The following is a 21,764-nucleotide window of genomic DNA, read 5'->3' as shown; positions in this document are numbered from 1 at the left end:
CATCTAGGCAGCCGTAGGAATGCTTCCTGGCTACTGTTAGTTGTGTGGTAGATTTAGGTCACGGTCAGCTTGAGTTTCCATCACCCGAGGGCTAGTCTGTTATTTTGTGTTTCTGATGTTCCCATGCCATTGGGGAATCATGACAGTATGACCGGCCACTGTTAAAGTAATTGGCAGAAGAAAGGAGAGTAAAAGAAGTCTGTAGATTTTTTTTTTTTTTTCCCTCACATGTTTGCTACTTAGTTGGCTCAGTTGTATTTCTGCTCTATTTACAGCCTTGCCTTTCTCTCCTTCTAATCCTTGAATGGCTCTGATCTCTCCGGTTTAAGGATGGACTCTCAGAGTTTGGCTGCAGGTTTAAATAATCTTGCTACGAAGGTTCAGAATTTACAAGATTATGTTATACGTACTCCTATTTCTGAACCTAAGATTCCTACACCAGAGGTATTTTCCGGAGATAGATCTCGGTTTCTGAATTTCAAATGTAATTGTAAATTATTCCTTTCTCTCAGACCTCACTCCTCTGGAGATCCTGTTCAGCAGGTTAAGATTGTGATTTCTTTGCTGCGAGGTGACCCTCAAAATTGGGCATTTTCATTGACACCAGGGGATCCTGCGTTGCTCAATGTGGATGCGTTTTTTCTGGCTTTAGGGTTGCTGTATGAGGAACCTAATTTGGAGATTCAAGCTGAAAAAGCTTTAATAGCCCTGTCTCAAGGGCAAGATGAAGCTGAGATATACTGCCAAAAATTTCGTAAATGGTCTGTGCTTACTCAGTGGAATGAGTGTGCCCTAGCGGCAATTTTCAGAGAAGGCCTTTCTGATGCCGTTAAGGATGTCATGGTGGGGTTTCCTACGCCCACAGGTCTGAATGAGTCCATCACAATGGCGATTCAGATTGATCGGCGTTTGCGGGAGCGCAAACCCGTGCACCATTTGGCAGTATCTTCTGAAGGGACGCCAGAGAAAATGCAATGTGACAGAATTCTGTCAAGAAGCGAGCGGCAGAATTATAGGCGCAAAAATGGCTTGTGCTTCTACTGTGGTGATTCCGCGCATGTTATATCAGCATGCTCTAAACATACTAGGAAGGTTGACAAGTCTGTTTCTATTGGCACTTTACAGTCTAAATTTCTTCTGTCTGTAACTCTGATTTGTTCATTATCAGTTATTACCGTGGATGCCTATGTGGACTCTGGCGCCGCTCTGAGTCTCATGGATTGGTCCTTCGCCAGGCGCTGTGGGTTTGATTTGGAGAATCTGGAAGTTCCTATACCTCTGAAGGGTATTGATTCTACACCTCTGGCTTGTAATAGACCACAGTTCTGGACGCAAGTGACTATGCGTATGACTCCAGACCATCAGGAGATGATTTGCTTCCTCGTGTTGCATAATTTACATGATGTGTTAGTGCTTGGATTACCATGGTTGCAATCTCATAACCCAGTACTGGACTGGAAAACTATGTCTGTGTTAAGCTGGGGATGTCGGGGGGCTCATGGGGACATACCTTTGGTTTCTATCTCGTCATCTATTCCCTCTGAGGTTCCGGCATTTTTGTCGGATTTTGGGGATATTTTTGAAGAGCCTAAAATTGGTTCTCTCCCTCCCCACAGAGAGTGTGATTGCGCCATAGATCTGATTCCAGGCAGTAAATTTCCAAAGGGTCGTTTGTTTAACCTATCTGTACCTGAGCATGCTGCCATGCGAGAGTATGTTAAGGAGTCCCTGGAAAAGGGACATATTCGTCCTTCTTCATCACCTTTAGGAGCTGGGTTTTTCTTTGTCTCTAAAAAGGATGGCTCGCTGAGGCCTTGTATTGATTATCGACTCCTGAATAAAATTACTGTCAAATATCAGTATCCGTTGCCGCTGCTTACTGATTTGTTTGCTCGCATAAGGGGGGCTAAGTGGTTCTCCAAGATTGATCTCCGTGGGGCGTATAATTTGGTGCGAATTAAGCAAGGGGATGAGTGGAAAACCGCATTTAATACGCCTGAGGGCCACTTTGAGTATTTAGTAATGCCTTTCGGCCTTTCTAATGCACCTTCAGTTTTTCAGTCCTTTATGCATGATATTTTCCGTGAATATCTGGATAAATTTATGATTGTGTATTTGGACGATATTTTGATTTTTTCTGAGGACTGGGAGTCTCATGTTCAGCAGGTCAGGAGGGTTTTTCAGGTCTTGCGGGAGAATTCTCTGTGTGTAAAGGGTTCTAAGTGTGTTTTTGGGGTTCAAAAGATTTCCTTTTTGGGGTACATTTTTTCCCCTTCTTCTGTTGAGATGGACCCTGTCAAGGTTCGGGCTATTTGTGACTGGACGCAGCCTACTTCTCTAAAGGGTCTTCAGAAGTTCTTGGGCTTTGCTAATTTTTATCGTCGATTTATAACTGGTTTTTCTGGTGTTGCTAAGCCTCTTACGGATTTGACTAAGAAGGGTGCTGATGTTGCCAATTGGTTCTCTGCCGCTGTGGAGGCCTTTCGGGAACTTCAGCGCCGCTTTTCGTCTGCCCCTGTGTTGCGCCAGCCTGATGTCTCTCTCCCCTTTCAGGTTGAGGTCGATGCTTCCGAGATCGGAGCGGGGGCGGTTTTGTCGCAGAAAAGTTCCGATTGCTCAGTGATGAGACCTTGTGCGTTCTTTTCTCGAAAATTTTCTGCCGCCGAAAGAAATTATGATGTCGGTAATCGGGAGCTTTTGGCCATGAAGTGGGCATTTGAGGAGTGGCGTCATTGGCTTGAGGGTGCTAGACATCAGGTGGTGGTTTTGACTGATCACAAGAATCTGATTTATCTTGAGTCTGCCAGGCGCCTGAATCCTAGACAGGCGCGCTGGTCGTTGTTTTTCTCTCGGTTTAATTTTGTGGTCTCATATCTACCAGGTTCTAAGAATGTGAAGGCAGATGCCCTTTCTAGGAGTTTTGAGCCTGATTCCCCTGGTGATTCGGAACCTACAGGTATCCTTAAGGATGGGGTGATATTATCCGCTATTTCCCCAGATCTGCGACGTGCTTTGCAAGAGTTTCAGGCGGATAGACCTGATCGCTGTCCACCTGGTAGACTGTTTGTTCCTGATGATTGGACCAGTAGAGTCATCTCGGAGGTTCATTCTTCTACGCTGGCGGGTCATCCTGGAATTTTTGGTACCAGGGATTTGGTGGCTAGATCCTTCTGGTGGCCATCTCTGTCTCGAGATGTGCGTGTTTTTGTGCAGTCTTGTGATGTGTGTGCTCGGGCCAAGCCTTGTTGTTCTAGGGCTAGCGGGTTGTTGTTGCCCTTGCCTATTCCGAAGAGGCCTTGGACGCACATCTCGATGGACTTTATTTCTGATCTTCCTGTCTCTCAGAGGATGTCTGTTATCTGGGTGGTGTGTGACCGTTTTTCTAAGATGGTTCATTTGGTGCCATTGCCGAAGTTGCCTTCCTCGTCTGAGTTGGTTCCTTTGTTTTTTCAAAATGTGGTTCGCTTGCATGGTATTCCTGAAAATATCGTTTCTGATAGGGGTACCCAGTTCGTTTCTAGATTTTGGCGGGCATTCTGTGCCAGGTTGGGCATTGATTTGTCTTTTTCGTCTGCCTTCCATCCTCAGACTAATGGCCAGACGGAGCGAGCTAATCAGACTTTGGAGACGTATTTGAGGTGTTTTGTGTCTGCGGATCAGGATGATTGGGTTGCCTTTTTGCCGTTGGCGGAGTTTGCTCTTAATAATCGGGCTAGTTCGGCCACTTTGGTTTCCCCTTTCTTTTGCAATTCGGGGTTTCATCCCCGTTTTTCTTCTGGTCAGGCGGAGTCTTCGGATTGTCCTGGAGTAGATGCTGTGGTGGATCGGTTGTATCGGATTTGGGAACAAGTGGTGGACAATTTGAATTTGTCCCAGGAGAGGACTCAGCGGTTTGCTAACCGCCAGCGTCGGGTTGGTCCTCGCCTTCGTGTTGGGGACTTGGTGTGGTTGTCTTCCCGTTTTGTCCCAATGAGGGTTTCTTCTCCTAAATTTAAGCCTCGGTTCATCGGTCCCTATAGGATTTTGGAGATTATTAACCCTGTTTCCTTTCGTTTGGACCTCCCGGCATCTTTCGCTATCCATAATGTGTTCCATCGGTCGTTGTTGCGGAGATACGAGGTGCCGGTGGTTCCTTCTGCTGAGCCTCCTGCTCCTGTGCTGGTTGAGGGTGAATTGGAGTACGTTATAGAGAAGATCTTGGACTCCCGTATTTCCAGGCGGAGACTCCAGTATCTGGTTAAATGGAAGGGCTATGGTCAGGAAGATAATTCTTGGGTGACTGCCTCTGATGTTCATGCCTCGGATTTGGTTCGTGCCTTTCATAGGGCTCATCCAGGTCGCCCTGGCGGTTCTTGTGAGGGTTCGGTGCCCCCTCCTTAAGGGGGGGGTACTGTTGTGATCCGCTTTTTGGGCTCCCCTAGTGGTGGCTGGTGGTACTGGAGACTTGTGTGTTCTTTTCTGCCTCAGCTCACCTGCTTCCATCAGTTTTGGGAGTTCCCTATTTAGCCTTGCTCTCCAGTCACTTCCTTGCCGGTCATCATTGTAACCTGAGTCTTTCAGTTGCATGTTCCTGCTACCAGTCTGCTGATCAGCTAAGTGGACTCTTGTCCTTTTTGTTTTGTATTTTTTGTCCAGTTTACAGTTTGTCATTTCCTGTTACTGGAAGCTCTTGTGGACTGAAATTGCCACTCCTGTGTCATGAGTTGACACAGGAGTCTTAAAGTAATTTCAGGATGGGTTTTTGAAAGGGTTTTTCAGCTGACCGTGAAGTCCTCTTTTGTATCCTTCCTCTATCTAGTAAGTGGACCTCGCTTTGCTAAATCTACCTTCATACTGGGTATGTCTTTTCCTCTGAACTCACCGTTAATATATGTGGGGGCTACTATCATCTTTGGGGAATTTCACTAGAGGTAAGCCAGGTCTGTTCCTTCCTCTTCCAGGCGTAGTTAGTTCTCCGGCTGGCGCATGGCATCTAGGCAGCCGTAGGAATGCTTCCTGGCTACTGTTAGTTGTGTGGTAGATTTAGGTCACGGTCAGCTTGAGTTTCCATCACCCGAGGGCTAGTCTGTTATTTTGTGTTTCTGATGTTCCCATGCCATTGGGGAATCATGACAGGGTAGGAAATGATGGAGGTGGTGGAATGGGCAAGGATGGTGGTGGAGGGGGAGGAAATGAAGGAGGTGGTGGAATGGGCAAGGATAGTGGTGGTGAAAAGAACAATGATGGTGGTGGTGGAAAGGGCAATGATGGGAATGTTGGGGGAAGAGGAAATGATGGATGTGGTGGAGTTGGCGGCAATGCTGGAGGCGGGGGAGGAGGCAATGATGGTGGTAGTGGAAAAGACAATGAGGGGAGTGGTGGGGAAGGAGGAAAGGATGGAGGCGGTGGAATGGGCAATGATAGGGGGGGTGGGGGAGAAGGCAAGGCTGGGGGTGGGGGAGAAGGTAAAGATGGTAGTAGTGGAAAAGACAATGATGTGAGTGGTGGGGAAGGAGGCAATGATGGGGTGGTGGAGGAGAAGGCTGTGATGGAGGTGGTGGAAAGGGCAATGATGGGGGTGATGGAGAGGGCAATAATGGGGTGGTAGGGGAGAAAGCAATGATGGAGGTGGTGGAAAGAACAATGATGGGGTGGTGGGGAAGAATGCAATGATGGTGGTGGTGGAAAGGGCAATAATGGGGGTGGTGGGGAGGAGTAAATGATGGAGGTGGTGGAATGGGCAATGATGAAAGTGGTGGGGGAAAATACAATGATGGGGTGATGGGGAGGAGGAAATGATGAAGGTGGTGGAATGGGCAATGATATGGGGTGGTGGGGGAGAAAGCAATGATAGTGGTGGTGGAGAAGGCAATGATGGAGGTGGTGAAGAGGGCAATGATGAGGTGGGGGAAAGGACAATAATGGGATGCAGGTGGAGGAGGACAATGAGGGGTGTGGGGGATTGGGATGGAGGAAGGGGGACTTATAATGGACTTAGGAACAGGGAGAGTTGGAGGAAGACATTATTATCACTTAATATGTCTAACACAGTCCCTTATTATATAGTGTACTCACTAATTCTGTATAACACCATCCTTAGTTACATAGTTTCTTCTTTTGTTATGTATAACACCATCCCTTATTACGTACTATCCTCTCTAGTTATATATGATGCCGTCCCTTATTATATATCTTTCTCTTCTGTTATGTACAGTGCTGTCTCTTACATAGTGTATTCTTGTTATTTTTGTCATTCACAGCGCCCTCTTTTATTGCATAGTTCATCTCTGGTTATATATGAAATGACTGCTGATGGAGGAGCCAGTGACCAGACTACCAGTCCATCAGCTCCTCCATTAGAAAAGAAGCTCACCCATGCTCCATCAGCCATCATTGCATTATACAGAAAGCAAGACAGGACAGTATGTAATAAAAAACAGGGCTCTATATAATCCAATATGTAAAGGACGGTACTGTACATAACAAGAGAGGGCACTGTATAATAAGGGACGGCAATATACATGATAAAGGAGACTATGTAATATATATACATGTATGTGTGCGTGGCTCTGTGTGTGTGTATATATACATATATATATATATATATATATATATATATATATATATATATACACTCACCAGCCACTTTATTAGGTACACCATGCTAGTAACGGGTTGGACCCCCTTTTGCCTTCAGAACTGCCTCAATTCTTTGTGGCATAGATTCAACAAGGTGCTGGAAGCATTCCTCAGAGATTTTGGTCCATATTGACATGATGGCATCACACAGTTGCCGCAGATTTGTCGGCTGCACATCCCAAAGATGCTCCATACAAGGCAGGATGGATCCATGCTTTCATGTTGTTTACGCCAAATTCTGACCCTACCATCCGAATGTCGCAGCAGAAATCGAGACTCATCAGACCAAGCAACGTTTTTCCAATCTTCTACTGTCCAATTTCGATGAGCTTGTACAAATTGTAGCCTCAGTTTCCTGTTCTTAGCTGAAAGGAGTGGTACCCGGTGTGGTCTTCTGCTGCTGTAGCCCATCTGCCTCAAAGTTCGACGCACTGTGCGTTCAGAGATGCTCTTAGGCCTACCTTGGTTGTAACAGGTGGCGATTTGAGTCACTGTTGCCTTTCTATCAGCTCGAACCAGTCTGCCCATTCTCCTCTGACCTCTGGCATCAACAAGGCATTTCCGCCCACAGAACTGCCGCTCACTGGATTTTTTTTCTTTTTCGGACCATTCTCTGTAAACCCTAGAGATGGTTGTGCGTGAAAATCCCAGTAGAGCAGCAGTTTCTGAAATACTCAGACCAGCCCTTCTGGCACCAACAACCATGCCACGTTCAAAGGCACTCAAATCACCTTTCTTCCCCATACTGATGCTCGGTTTGAACTGCAGGAGATTGTCTTGACCATGTCTACATGCCTAAATGCACTGAGTTGCCGCCATGTGATTGGCTGATTAGAAATTAAGTGTTAACAAGAAGTTGGACAGGTGTACCTAATAAAGTGGCCGGTGAGTGTATATATATATATATATATATATATATATATATATATATATATATATATATATACAGTACAGACCAAAAGTTTGGACGCACCTTCTCATTTAAAGATTTTTCTGTATTTTCATGACTATGAAAATAGTACATTCACACTGAAGGCATCAAAACTATGAATAAAATCATGTGGAATTATATACTTAACAAAAAAGTGTGAAGCAACTAAAATTATGTCTTATATTCTAGGTTCTTCAAAGTAGCCACCTTTTGCTTTGATGACTGCTTTGCACACTCTTGGCATTCTCTTGACAAGCTTCAAGAGGTAGTCACCAGGAATGGTTTTCACTTCACAGGTGTGCCCTGTCAGGTTTAATAAGTGGGATTTCTTGCCTTATAAATGGGGTTGGGACCATCAGTTGTGTTGTGCAGAAGTCTGGTGGATACACAGCTGATATTTCTACTGAATAGACTGTTAGAATTTGTATTATGGCAAGAAAAAAGCAACTAAGTAAAGAAAAACAAGTGGCCATCATTACTTTAAGAAATGAAGGTCAGTCAGTCCGAAAAATTGGGAAAACTTTGAAAGTGTCCCCAAGTGTAGTGGCAAAAACCATCAAGCGCTACAAAGAAACTGGCTCACACGAGGACCGCCCCAGGAAAGGAAGACCAAGAGTCACCTCTGCTTCTGAGGATAAGTTTATCCGAGTCACCAGCCTAAGAAATTGCAGATTAACAGCAGCTCAGATTAGTGACCAGGTCAATGCCACACAGAGTTCTAGCAGCTAGCAGCAGACACATCTCTACAACAACTGTTAAGAGGAGACTTTGTGCAGCAGGCCTTCATAGTAAAATAGCTGCTAGCAAACCACTGCTAAGGACAGGCAACAAGCAAGGAGACTTGTTTGGGCTAAAGAACACAAGGAATGGACATTAGACCAGTGGAAATCTGTGCTTTGGTCTGATGAGTCCAATTTGAGATCTTTGGTTCCAACCACCGTGTCTTTGTGTGATGCAGAAAAGGTAAACGTATGGACTCTACATGCCTGGTTACCACCGTGGAGCATGGAGGAGGAGGTGTGATGGTGTGGGGGTGCTTTGCTGGTGACACTGTTGGGGATTTATTCAAAATTGAAGGCATACTGAAACAGCATGGCTACCACAGCATCTTGCAGCGGCATGCTATTCCATCCGGTTTGCGTTTAGTTGGACCATCATTTATTTTTCAACAGGATAATGACCCCAAACACACCTCTAGGCTGTGTAAGGGCTATTTGACCAAGAAGGAGAGTGATGGAGTGCTACACCAGATGACCTGGCCTCCACAGTCACCAGACCTGAATTCAATCGAGATGGTTTGGGGTGAGCTGGACCGCAGAGTGAAGGCAAAAGGGCATACAAGTGTTAAGCATCACTGGGAACTCCTTCAAGATTGTTGGAAGACCATTCAAGGTGACTACCTCTTGAAGCTCATCAAGAGAATACCAAGAGTGTGCAAAGCAGTCATCAAAGCTAAAGGTGGCTACTTTAAAGAACCTGGAATATAAGACATATTTTTAGTTGTTTCACACTTTTTTGTTAAGTATATAATTCCACATGTGTTAATTCATAGCACTATAGATTGTAATATGCATTATACACTCACTGGCCACTTTATTAGGTACACCTGTCCAACTTCTTGTTAATACTTAATTTCTAATCAGCCAATCACATGGCGGCAACTCAGTGCATTTAGGCATGTAGACATGGTCAAGACAATCTCCTGCAGTTCAAACCGAGCATCAGTATGGGGAAGAAAGGTGATTTGAGTGCCTTTGAACGTGGCATGGTTGTTGGTGCCAGAAGGGCTGGTCTGAGTATTTCAGAAACTGCTGATCTACTGGGATTTTCACGCACAACCATCTCTAGGGTTTACAGAGAATGGTCCGAAAAAGAAAAAAAATCCAGTGAGCGGCAGTTCTGTGGGCGGAAATGCCTTGTTGATGCCAGAGGTCAGAGGAGAATGGGCAGACTGGTTCGAGCTGATAGAAAGGCAACAGTGACTCAAATCGCCACCCGTTACAACCAAGGTAGGCCTAAGAGCATCTCTGAACGCACAGTGCATCGAACTTTGAGGCAGATGGGCTACAGCAGCAGAAGACCACACCGGGTACCACTCCTTTCAGCTAAGAACAGGAAACTGAGGCTACAATTTGTACAAGCTCATCGAAATTGGACAGTAGAAGATTGGAAAAACGTTGCTTGGTCTGATGAGTCTCGATTTCTGCTGCGACATTCGGATGGTAGGGTCAGAATTTGGCGTAAACAACATGAAAGCATGGATCCATCCTGCCTTGTATGGAGCATCTTTGGGATGTGCAGCCGACAAATCTGCGGCAACTGTGTCATGCCATCATGTCAATATGGACCAAAATCTCTGAGGAATGCTTCCAGCACCTTGTTGAATCTATGCCACGAAGAATTGAGGCAGTTCTGAAGGCAAAAGGGGTCCAACCCGTTACTAGCATGGTGTACCTAATAAAGTGGCCGGTGAGTGTACATTGGCCATTAAATTATCAGGTAGCAGACAAGACAAATTAAAAACAAGACATCAGACCAAACCACTTTAGTGTAAAACTTCAGAGTAACCCTGATAATTATAACACCTCAAACCAAATAAAAAAAATATTCAGACCCCACACCCCAATATATCTTCTTTGCCCTCTTAATTTCCAGATATGGCTTCCCTAAAACTACTGATGTTTGCCAGTATCAGCATAGTTTATGTACTACTTTATGTTAGTTTTCACATGTAAATACTTCAGATCATCCAACTAAATTTTAATATAAATATAATAACATACTGTAAAATAAGAACAAAATGCAGAGTTTAAAAGATCATTCCATTTACTGACAGTAAAGATTTGTTCAAAATCCAGATCACCCATGTGATCCCCTATAGCTAATGAGTAATGACTGGTTGTGCCCCTTTGAGCAGTAAAAATGGCAATCCACGTTTGTGATAACTTGTGATGAGGCTTTTATATTATTGTGGAGATTTTGCCAGTTCTTCATGCAGAATGGTTTTAATTTGGCCACACTTGAGGGTTTTCAAGCATGAATTGCCCATTTACAGTTTTGTCACAGCAACTAAATGGGAGTCTAGTAAGGACTTTGACACAATCACTCCAAAATCATAACTTTGTTTCTTTAGAGGCATTAAGACGTGGACTTGCTAGTGGATCTTTTTCCTGCTCTATAATCCAACTACAATTAAAACATTAGGTCGTAAACTGAGATGCAGACATTTTCTTCTATGATTCCAATTAAGACAACTTGTATAGGTCGTATTATCTCAATGTGTGACTTTTAGTATAACTTTTTTTGGTTAAATGCTATTATCTTTATTCCAGATTTCAGCCTGAAAAAGTACAGCAAAAGTGAACATAATGAACATAATGTACAGCAACATTTAAATAACACGAATAGCACTCAAACGTATGAAACACTTATCTGAATGAGCCCAAACACAACAAAGAAATTGTGCTAATTTAATGTAGAGGAGGTTCACATTGCGTTTTTGCGGCACGCTAGTGGGTCCGTTGGGGCTTCTGTTTGTCTGTGGAACTAAAAAATGGGATTTGATTGGGACTACTGATGGAGCCATTTACATTAAAGAAGCAGACGACTTTACTTTATGCTCCATTTTGGAAGTGGTCGTCTGCTTGAGGGGAGCAGAATGGGTAGCTGTCAAACAGTAAAAATGCAATGTAAACATACCTTCATTTCAAAGCAATTTTTGCATAATCAATTATGGTATAGACTGCATTGTTTGACAGCATGACCCACATTTTATAGACCAAAACACTGTAGAAAACCTGTGCTAATGATCTGGCTAAACAATGTGAGGGAGGCCAGGGCCGTAGTCGTGGCTGACAAAGGTTGCTCATTCTCGCCCTGGTCTCCTGCCACATACACACAATGTCCCTTTTGCAGCGTACCTTTACTTCGACTCTCCGATCCATCAGGGTCCTCCCTGGTCTGTTGAGGAATCCTCTCTGTTGGGGTCAGACAAAGAGAAACAGAGTCCAGTTGCAAAGTAACATAAACGATTTTACTTGGTTTCATTCTCAGTACATCCAGCTCAGTTACAGCGTCAACATAGGGATCATCACAGAACACCTCCTTGTCTTGCCCTGTGCTTTCCTTCTTTCTACAGAATGCCCCGAGTTATACCGACTCGTCTGGTGCTGTAGCATTCCTTCTGTCCAGCTTAACTATCTGTAGGAGTTCCCCTGTTTGTTTCAAACCAGATATAAAGGCATCAGCCCACGTAGTTAGCCACCACATCTTGAAACTGCTCTGTATTCCACTACTGCTGCAACCTTCAGCCCAAAGGTCCTGGATGACTGTGCTCCTTACTTAACTGTTGCCTGGCCCACTGCCTTGTCCGGGCTCTAAGGCCCTCTGACCTGTTTGGGCTCCCTGGTCCCACTGACTAAAATCAGGAAATCCCTCTGGCTTACTCACAGTTAGCCCCTCCTAAGTTAACTAGCTCATATCTTAGTACTATTTGATCCTAATGTGCCCCCTCTAGTGGGCTAGACTAATCACTACCTCTCCCTATATACAATAAACAAATAGCAGAATACAGGTATATAACGGTTCATACAGAGCAAGACATTTGGTATTTATCAACTTTTAGTCGGGACGTGTTTAGGGCATAAGCCAGTCTCTGCAACCCCTTACAACAGCAAGCAGCCAGAAAATGTATTGTCACAATCATGCTTATGTATACAAAAACCTGCACTGCGTGTCCTTATATTTAAAAAGAATGTGGGTCATTAAGGATCTAATGTAGAGATGAGCAGATCAGGTGCAATTCAAATCCGTCTGTTCACGTGTTTTTCCCAGTAAATGCAATTTGAGAAGTTAATTTCTGTGAATTTAACCCCTTCCCGACCTCTGCCGTACTATTACTGCGGAGGTCGGGTCCCCTGCATTGACCTGGGCTCCAGCGCTGAGCCCACCTCAAAGCCGAGACATGTCAGCTGTTTTGCAATAGCGGCGGGTGAAATCGCGATCCACCCGCCGCTATTAACCAGTTAAATGCCGCTGTCAAATGCTGACAGCGTCATTTAACCGGCGCTTCTGGCCGCGCGGCCTGAAATGATCGCATCGCCGACCCCCGTCACATGTTCAGGGGTCAGCCATGCGTCAGGATAGTAACCATAGAGGTCCTTGAGACCTCTATGGTTACAGATGCCAGCCTGCTGTGAGTGCCACCCAGTGGTCGCTCATAGCAAGCCTGCAATTCAGCTACATAGCAGCGATCTGATGAACGCTGCTATGTAGCTGAGCCGATCGAGTTGTGCCAACTTCGAGCCTCCTATGGAGGCTATTGAAGCATGGCAAAAGTAAAAAAAATGTTTTAAAAAATATTAAAAAAATAAAAAATATAAAAGTTTAAATCACCCCCCTTTCGCCCCATTCAAAATAAAACAATAAACAAATCAAACCTACACATATTTGGTATTGCTGCGTTCAGAATCGCCCGATCTATCAATAAAAAAAAGGATTAACCTGATGGCTAAATGGCATAGCGAGAAAAAAATTTAAAACTCCAGAATTATGTTTTTTGGTCGCCTTGACATTGCATTAAAATGTAATAACGGGCGATCAAAAGAACGTATCTGCACCAAAATGGTATCATTAAAAATGCCAGCTCGGCACACAAGAAATAAGCCTTCACCTGACCCCAGATCACGAAAAATGGAGACGCTACGGGTATTGGAAAATTGCGCACATTTTTTTTTTCTTTCTTTAGCAAAGTTTGGAATTTTTTTTTACCACTTAGATAAAATATAATCCAGACATGTTTGGTGTCTATGAACTCGTAGTAACCTGGAGAAGCCAGACAAAAAACAAGTGTGGGATTGCACTTTTTTTTGCAATTTCACCGCACTTGGAATTTTTTCCCATTTTCTAGTACACGACATGCTAAAACCAATGATGTCGTTGAAAAGTGCAACTTGTCCCACAAAAAAACAAGCCCTCACATGGCCATATTGATGGAAAAATAAAAAAATATTTTGGCTCTGGGAATGAGGGGAGCAAAAAACGAGAACGCAAAAATGGAAAAGGGCAAGGTCGTGAAGGGGTTAATGTCCATAGCTATGCATTGAGGTCTCTCCAATTCACAGAGCATAAAAAATATAATATGTTAAAAATAATAAAATTGTTATATTCACTTCACCGCTAACCTCACCGACACGTCCACAACTCACCACTACTCATCCGATCCTCGCCACATCTTTGTATCCCCCCACCACTCACCATGGAATCTTTGTATCTCCTGTATTGTATTGAGATTCCTGTGTGTAATGGAACCTGGGATGGTTATTCACAAGTACGCTGGAGGTAATTGGCATCATGAAGTCACGATATACACCTTGACCTCCCGCGCATGTGCACAGAACCTTCCCGGGTGCCATGAAAAATAGAAGTCCAGCAGTATAAATCCTATCCACTTTGCTTGGACTGTAAGGGTATGTTTCCACGTTCAGTTTTGCTTCAGGCTTTGGTCAGGATTTTATGCAAGTAAAATCCTGACCAAAACTGCACCTGAGGTCACTGGCAGGTCACCTGCGGTGTACCTGCGTGTTTTGCTCATAGTAGCAACATGCTGCGTTTCGAAAAAACGCACCACGCATGCGTTTTCGCGGCAAAAACGCATGCGTTTTTTAACGCATAGTGGAGTCTGGATTTCATGAAATCCCATCCACTATGCTGTAACATCTGGACGCTGCGTTTTTGACGCTGCAGAAAAACGCAGCGTCAAAAACGCAGCGTTTCCTGAACGTGGAAACATACCCTAAGATGCTGCATATTTTAGCAAGTGGTAACATTCAGCATCAAAAACTCATCATGGGAAAGGAACCCAAGAGGCTACCAAGCTCCTAACAATCCTGTACCATTCTCCATTTAACAACTCATCTTTACCTACTAATCAACTTGTGCTCTTTGAAGAATTCCTCAGTGTATCAACCTATGTTTGACATTATGGTTGGTGTTCAAAAAGAGTTTGAGCAGATGGTCATCCAAGGAAACCCAATCCACAAGACTCCCAACAGCTTTTCTGCTCATGTGGCTTCCAGAGTAAGTTCCAGGAGGTGAACACACTGCACCACTGTTACATATGGTGCCATTCTGTCCTAGTTGAGTAGAATTGAATCTTACCAGGCAAGCTTTTCAGTGCTTTTCTATAACATGAAACAATACACTACAATAGAGGAGAGCATTTAGTCACTAAACTAGAGCAGATTAAATACAATGACATCAGTTTTGCAAACAGGAATGTAGCAAGTTTTTGTCAGAATGAACAGATAAAAGAGCAAAAAAGGTTGAAAGAATAACTCTTGAACTCTGTAGAAAAATAAAAGAAATACTTACATGTATCATAGAAGAAAGCACAAAAAGAAAATCTGAATATTTGCATAATGTGTTTGCCCTAACCTTTGAGGCTAATTCTCAACAGGACATGTGGCAACATTAGTCAGTAATGGCTTTCCAACTGCAATAACCAGGTAAAAGCTTCATAATTTACATTTGCTTTGATATTTAATTAAGAAGTGATAAACAGTTGGAAATTCACACAAGTCTAATGAGGTGACAAAAGTGACAACTGCTCTAAAAAGATGTCATTTTCATTACAATTGAAACACAGCGGGGCATATTATTAAGACAGGGCAAACTTCCAACAGACAGTTTTAAATTCAAATTGCTTCATGCTGGTCTCATTCACACCTCTGTGTTTAAACCAGTAAGTGGAAAAAATGGTACTGGTGTCATCAGTGTTTTCTACCAGTGTCATCAGTGTGTCATCTGTATGTCCGTTTTTTACCATCAGTGTGTAACAGTGTAATCAGTGTTTTCACATATGGTTAAATTACAACTTTTCTCCTGTATTTCGCAACGTCAAACACAGCACGCGGATGGCACACGGATCCCATCTGTGTGCTGAACGTGTTTTTCACAGACCCATAGACATGTATTGGACCTTGTCATCCATGCTGCCGAAAAAAAACGGACATTTCTCCTTGTTCTTTGCAAGTACAAACGTTACATGAAAAAGTACAGATATATGAATATCACCAATAATTAGAATGGTTGCATGTTCTATCCTTGAAAAAAACAGATACAACATGTAGGTGCAATACAGATGTCTGAATGAGGCCTAAGACTGTCTAGTCAAAGTTTACACAAACTATGGGTTAGCTTACATTGAGCTAAAAATTTGGGCCAAATTTTGGTTATTTCTTTTCTACACTTTAGGCCATTGTGATAAACCACAACTCTTTTCAGCAAGGCCAAATCACTTTTCTGCAGCATATTTATCAAGCTAAATGCACCAGAATTCTGAAATCATTTGTACACAAATTGTCATGCATTGTATTTATTACGTGGTTCAAAACTTTTTAGGAGTTGCTGTATGAGGGAAGTGTGGCCTTTCTGAAAAATATCATGACTTATTGTAAACGGTGTAGCGTTTCACCCGCTACGGGTCTAGGGGACACTCGCTTAGGTGTGGTGGATGACACTCAGGAGACACGTTTCCTTAAAAGTTCACAGGGTTTATTGCTCCATAAACCACATTCCAACAGGAACAACAGGTAAACAGTCTTATGTCAGACAGATGAATCCTCAATGTCCATAGTAGCGCTCCGCTCTCTCACGTCTGCGGGCACACAGACTGTGCTATGACTAGCACATAGGCTCTTCAGCCTAAAGATGGTCTCTGTGTGTTGTTCAGGACGTCTGTCCCCACTTGGAACCGTCCAACACACAGGTCACTCTGCAGTGTCCAGCCAGGACACCTGGAAGTGTGTCCACCCTGACACACACCCACACACTCCCTCCATGTGCTACACACACCTCCTTACATAGGTATAACCACACCCAGGTACCTGTCACATGGCTAGTCAGGTGAGCGTGACATCACCACAGGTCCTTACACACAAAACCATCTTACGTGTTCAGACACGCCTCTTTGGGTGGGTTTGTAGGTGACTGAACCCACCCATCTCTCCAATCACCTGGAAGCCTTCCCAACGTAAACAAATCCCTCAGCAGTAGAACTGCTTGAGCAAAACATACCCAGGCTTCCATCACAGGGCCCCCCACCTCTGCGATACATACCATCCATTAATCACACGACCAGTCACTATGCCACAATGGGTATTGGCCTCACATGTGACAGTACGGCAAATTTGAAGTGCACGTTTCGGACACAAAGTAAGTGGGGGAAAAAAAGTATTTAGTCAGCCACCAATTGTGCAAGTTCTTCCGCTTAAAAAGATGAGAGAGGCCTGTAATTGACATCATAGGTAGATCACAAGATTCACAACTATAAGAGTCAAAATGAGAAAACAAATCCAGAAAATCACCTTGTCTGATCTGGCAAGATCTATTTTGCAAATTATGGTGGAAAATATGTATTTGGTCATTAACAAAAGTTCATCTCAATATTTTGTTATATATCCTTTGTTGGCAATGACAGTGGTCAAAATTTTTCTGTAAGTCTTCACAAGGTTGGCACACACTGTTGGTGGTATGTTGGCCCATTCCTCCATGCAGATCTCCTCTAGAGCAGTGATGTTTTGGGCCTGTCACTGGGCAACACGGACTTTCAATTCCCTCCAAAGGTTTTCTATGTGGTTGAGATCTGGAGACTGGCTAGGCCACTCCAGGACCTTCATATGCTTCTTATGAAGCCACTCCTTTGTTGCCCTGGTGGTGTGCTTGGGATCATTATCATGCTGAAAGACCCATCCACGTATCATCTTCAATGCCCTTGCTGATAGGAGGTTTGCACTCAAAATCTCACGATACATGGCCCCATTCATTCTTTCGTGTACACAGATCAGTCGTCTTAGTCCCTTTGCAGAGAAACAGCCCCACAGCATGTTACCACCCCCATGCTTCACAGTAGATATGGTGTCCTTTGGATGCAACTCAGCATTCTGTCTCCCCTAAACACGACGAGGTTTGTTTCTACCAAACAGTTCTTCTTTGGTTTCATCAAACCATATGACATTCTCCCAATACTCTTCTGGATAATCCAAATGCTCTCTAGCAAACTTCAGACAGTTCCAGACAAGTACTGGCTTAAGTAGGGGGATACGTCTGGCACTGCAGGATCTGAGTCCCTCGTGTGTTACTGATGGTAGCCTTTGTTATGGTGGCCCCAGCTCTATGCAGGTCATTCACTAGGCCCTCCCATGTGGTTCTGGGAATTTTGCTCACCGTTCTTGTGATCATTTTGACCCCACGGGGTGAGATCTTGCGTGGAGCCCCAGATCGGGGGAGATTATCAGTGGTCTTGTATGTCTTCCATTTTCTTATTATTGCTCCCACAGTTGATTTCATCACACCAAGCTGCTTGCCTATTACAGATTCAGTCTTCCCAGCCTGGTGCAGGGCTACAATTTTGTTTCTGGTGTTCTTCGACAGCTCTTTGGTCTTCACCATAAAGGGGTTTAGAGCGTGACTGTTTGAGGTTGTGGACAGGTGTGTTTTATACTGATAACAAATTCAAACAGGTGCAATTACTCCAGGTAATGAGTGGAGGACAGAGGAACCTCTTAAAGAAGAAGTTACAGGTCTGTGAGAGCCAGAAATCTTACATGTTTTTAGGTGACCAAATACTTATTTTCCAACATAATTTCCAAAATAAATCTTGCCAAATCAGACAAGGCGATTTTCTGGATTTGTTTTCTCATTTTGACTCTCATAGTTGTGGTCTACCTATGATATCAATTACAGGCCTCTCTCATCTTTTTAAGTGGAAGAACTTGCACAATTGGTGGCTGACTAAATACTTTTTCCCCCACTGTAGATGGTGTAATCTTAGACTAGACTGTCTTAAAATTGTGAACTAGCATGATCCACTTAAATTTAATACATTTTAAGAGTGTCTAGTCTGTTTGCATTATCTAATGTAAGGGTACTGTCACACAGTGCAATTTTGATCGCTACGACGGTACGATTCGTGACGTTCTAGCGATATCGTTACGATATCGCAGTGTCTGACACGCAGCAGCGATCAGGGACCCTGCTGAGAATCGTACGTCGTAGCAGATCGTTTGGAACTTTCTTTCGTCGCTTGATCACCCGCTGACATCGCTGGATCGTTGTGTGTGACACCGATCCAGCGATGTGTTCGCTTGTAACCAGGGTAAACATCGGGTAACTAAGCGCAGGGCCGTGCTTAGTAACCCGATGTTTACCCTGGTTACCAGCGTAAACGTAAGAAAAACAAACAGTACATACTCACATTCCGGTGTCTGTCCTCCGGCGTCTCAGCTTCTCTGCACTGTGAGCGCCTGCCGGCCGGAGAGCGAGCACAGCCGTGACGCGGTGACGTCACCGCTCTGCTTTCCGGCTATGGTGCTTACACAGTGCAGAGAAGCAGAACGCCAGGGGACAGACACCGGAATATAAGTATGTACTGTTTGTTTTTTTTACGTTTACGCTGGTAACCAGTGTAAACATCGGGTTACTAAGCGCGGCCCTGCGCTTAGTAACCCGATATTTACCCTGGTTACCCGGGGACTTCGGCATCGCTCCAGCGCCGTGATTGCAACGTGTGACCGCAGTCTACGACGCTGGAGCGATAATCATATGACGCTGCGACGTCACAGATCGTGCCGTCGTAGCGATCAAAATTGCACTGTGTGACAGTACCCTAAGGTGACTGTAGGACACCTAGGGAATAGGAGATAAACCTGGAGTAATGCTTTAGCATTAGGTGTGAAAATTTAAATTAGTATCAGAGCATGCCCCACTCAGGTGGATGCTTGTGTTTCTAGCCCTGCAGGATTGCCGCTTCTATGTGGAGCATAGAGCTGGGAGTTACATGGTAATACATCAGTAATCTCGAGAATCCCATGACTATTGGTAGAAGGTGCCAAGCTCATGTTTTTAGGCAGAGGAGGGAGGTATGTAAAGTGACTGTAGTACACCTAGTGGATGGGAGATAAACCTGGATAAATGCGTTAGCACATATACGTCTAAAAGGGGTTAATCAGCCATGACAGTTTGATTGTTAGCAGCTGAAGAGTTGGGAGAGACAGCTGCTCACCATACCTACCCCTGTGGATCACTATGTAAACTGAGACCTGTTTGTTTCATATGTCTGTGTGTATGGAGGTGTGCAGATTTCTTGGATTGAGTACCTTTACTAAAGGAATAAGAAGCTGGACTCTAAGCCAAGCTGGCTAACTAGCACTATTGTATCGAATTTTTGCTTCATGCTGTACATTGAGCTGGGCAAGGGCTATATTTAAGTTTCCTGTGATATGGTTAATGAAGACTGCAATAAACCAGCTTAACTAGAAACCATTCCTATGATATCTCATACGAAACTGAGAAAGAAATAGTGCAATAGGGTCTTATCCAATGACAATGGAGTGTCAGGAAACAGGGGAGATACACTCACCTTGCTGAGTTTGGCAACACACAAACGGCATGAAACAGCTGCTGCACAGATACCGGTCGAGAGAATGACCACAGGAATAGAAGAAAAACTAACTGAGGTATCACTTATGCCCTGCTGAGATGGAATATCCTTAAGGTACCTTCACACATAATGATTTCGTTAACGATATCGTTGCAACGTCACGCTTTTTGGTGACGTAGCAACGATCCCGCTAACGATCTCATTATGTGTGACAGCGACCAACGATCAGGCCCCTGCTGGGAGATCGTTGGTCGTAGGGAATGATCAGGACCTTTATTTGGTCGCTGATCACCCGCTGTCATCACTGGATCGGCGTGTGTGACGCCGATCCAGCGATGTGTTCACTTGTAACCAGGGTAAATATCGAGTTACTAAGCGCAGGGCCGCGCTTAGTAACCCGATATTTACCCTGGTTACCATTGTAAAAGTTAAAAAAAAACACTACATACTCACATTCCGATGTCTGTCACGTCCCCCGCCGTCAGCTTCCCTGCACTGACTGTCAGCGCCGGCCGTAAAGCAGAGCACAGCGGTGATGTCATAGCGATAGGCCCTGGTCAGGGAGAGGACGGGGGTGAGCGTTTGTCAATCACCACAACTAAAGACAGAAAGGGTAGATGAAAAAGGGAACACTTAGCCTGAAGACCACCAACATATCACTCCAGCAATGCTCCAAGAGTCTTGTGAGAAGGTACAAACCGACTGTTAGTACTTCCAACTAGACAGAGACAAGTAAGAGCTAACACCAGCAACATGATGTGGACACAGAATGAATATAAACCCTCAGCAAAGGTGTCCAATTAACAGCAGAAGGTGGAGGTAACCATTGAGTCCTAAAGGGAGAAGGATATCGCTCCATAACTGAGATACAAAAATCAAGAAGGTGCTTGAGCTAATCGCAAAGACCTTCTACAGCCGGATCCAGGATGAGTGTCAGTCACCCCTGACACACCTGTCACACTTCTCTTGCATTCTTCCCCCCTTTTACCTCTCCAGCCCTTGGGGGAGTGGGATCCCTGAGGGTCAGAAGTTTTCCCACAGGTAGTGCTCAATATTTGAGCGCACTCTCGGATTTTCTGCTGTATCTGTTCCCAAACAAATTTGTCCTGAGGGTTTCTGTTGGAGGGAATACCAGCATTAGCATGTTTTTTCCTGCGGGGTTCATCCTGTGAGGGTATTTTTGGAGTACTCGGAGACTCAGTCACCTGGAGCATAGGTCATGCCTTGACTCATTCTCTGCCCCATTCGAGAATGGCATTGGCAACTCCGGTGATTGCAACGGCAGTGATTCAGTCTTCCTAATCTCCTAGGACTTTTCTTTAGGTGGTCCCAGCCAGTCACACTTGAGACCTCATCTTGGTGGACTCCTCCCCTTCAAATGAACAGGGCCATAGCATATTCTGTTGTAACAGTTTAGGCGGCGGTCCCTTGTCGACAATGGGTCAGACTTCACAGACAGGACTATCTGGATGAATCTTCCTCACTACTTAGACAGTTTCCCAGCAGTGATCCAGCTTATTCTTGGGTCGCTTGGCCCACATTAGCACATGGTCTCCTGACAGGAGCTGGTTGACCGACGTCGGAGGCCGACCCAAATCTTCCACCTCTCAAAACTTCTGCTTGACGAGACGCCTCACTGTTTGTTCTTTGATCCAGAAACTCGAACTACTACGCAGACTGGTGTCTTCCTAGTCAAGCGCCAGCTCAGTAATCTCACATTAATTTTGCCCGGACAGCAGAATGCAGAGTGTGTACCTAGTAGTTGCATGGACTCAA

The sequence above is a fragment of the Ranitomeya variabilis genome, chromosome 3 (assembly GCF_051348905.1).
Source record: "Ranitomeya variabilis isolate aRanVar5 chromosome 3, aRanVar5.hap1, whole genome shotgun sequence".
NCBI lineage: Eukaryota > Metazoa > Chordata > Amphibia > Anura > Dendrobatidae > Ranitomeya > Ranitomeya variabilis.
This window is presented reverse-complemented; position numbering follows the sequence as displayed.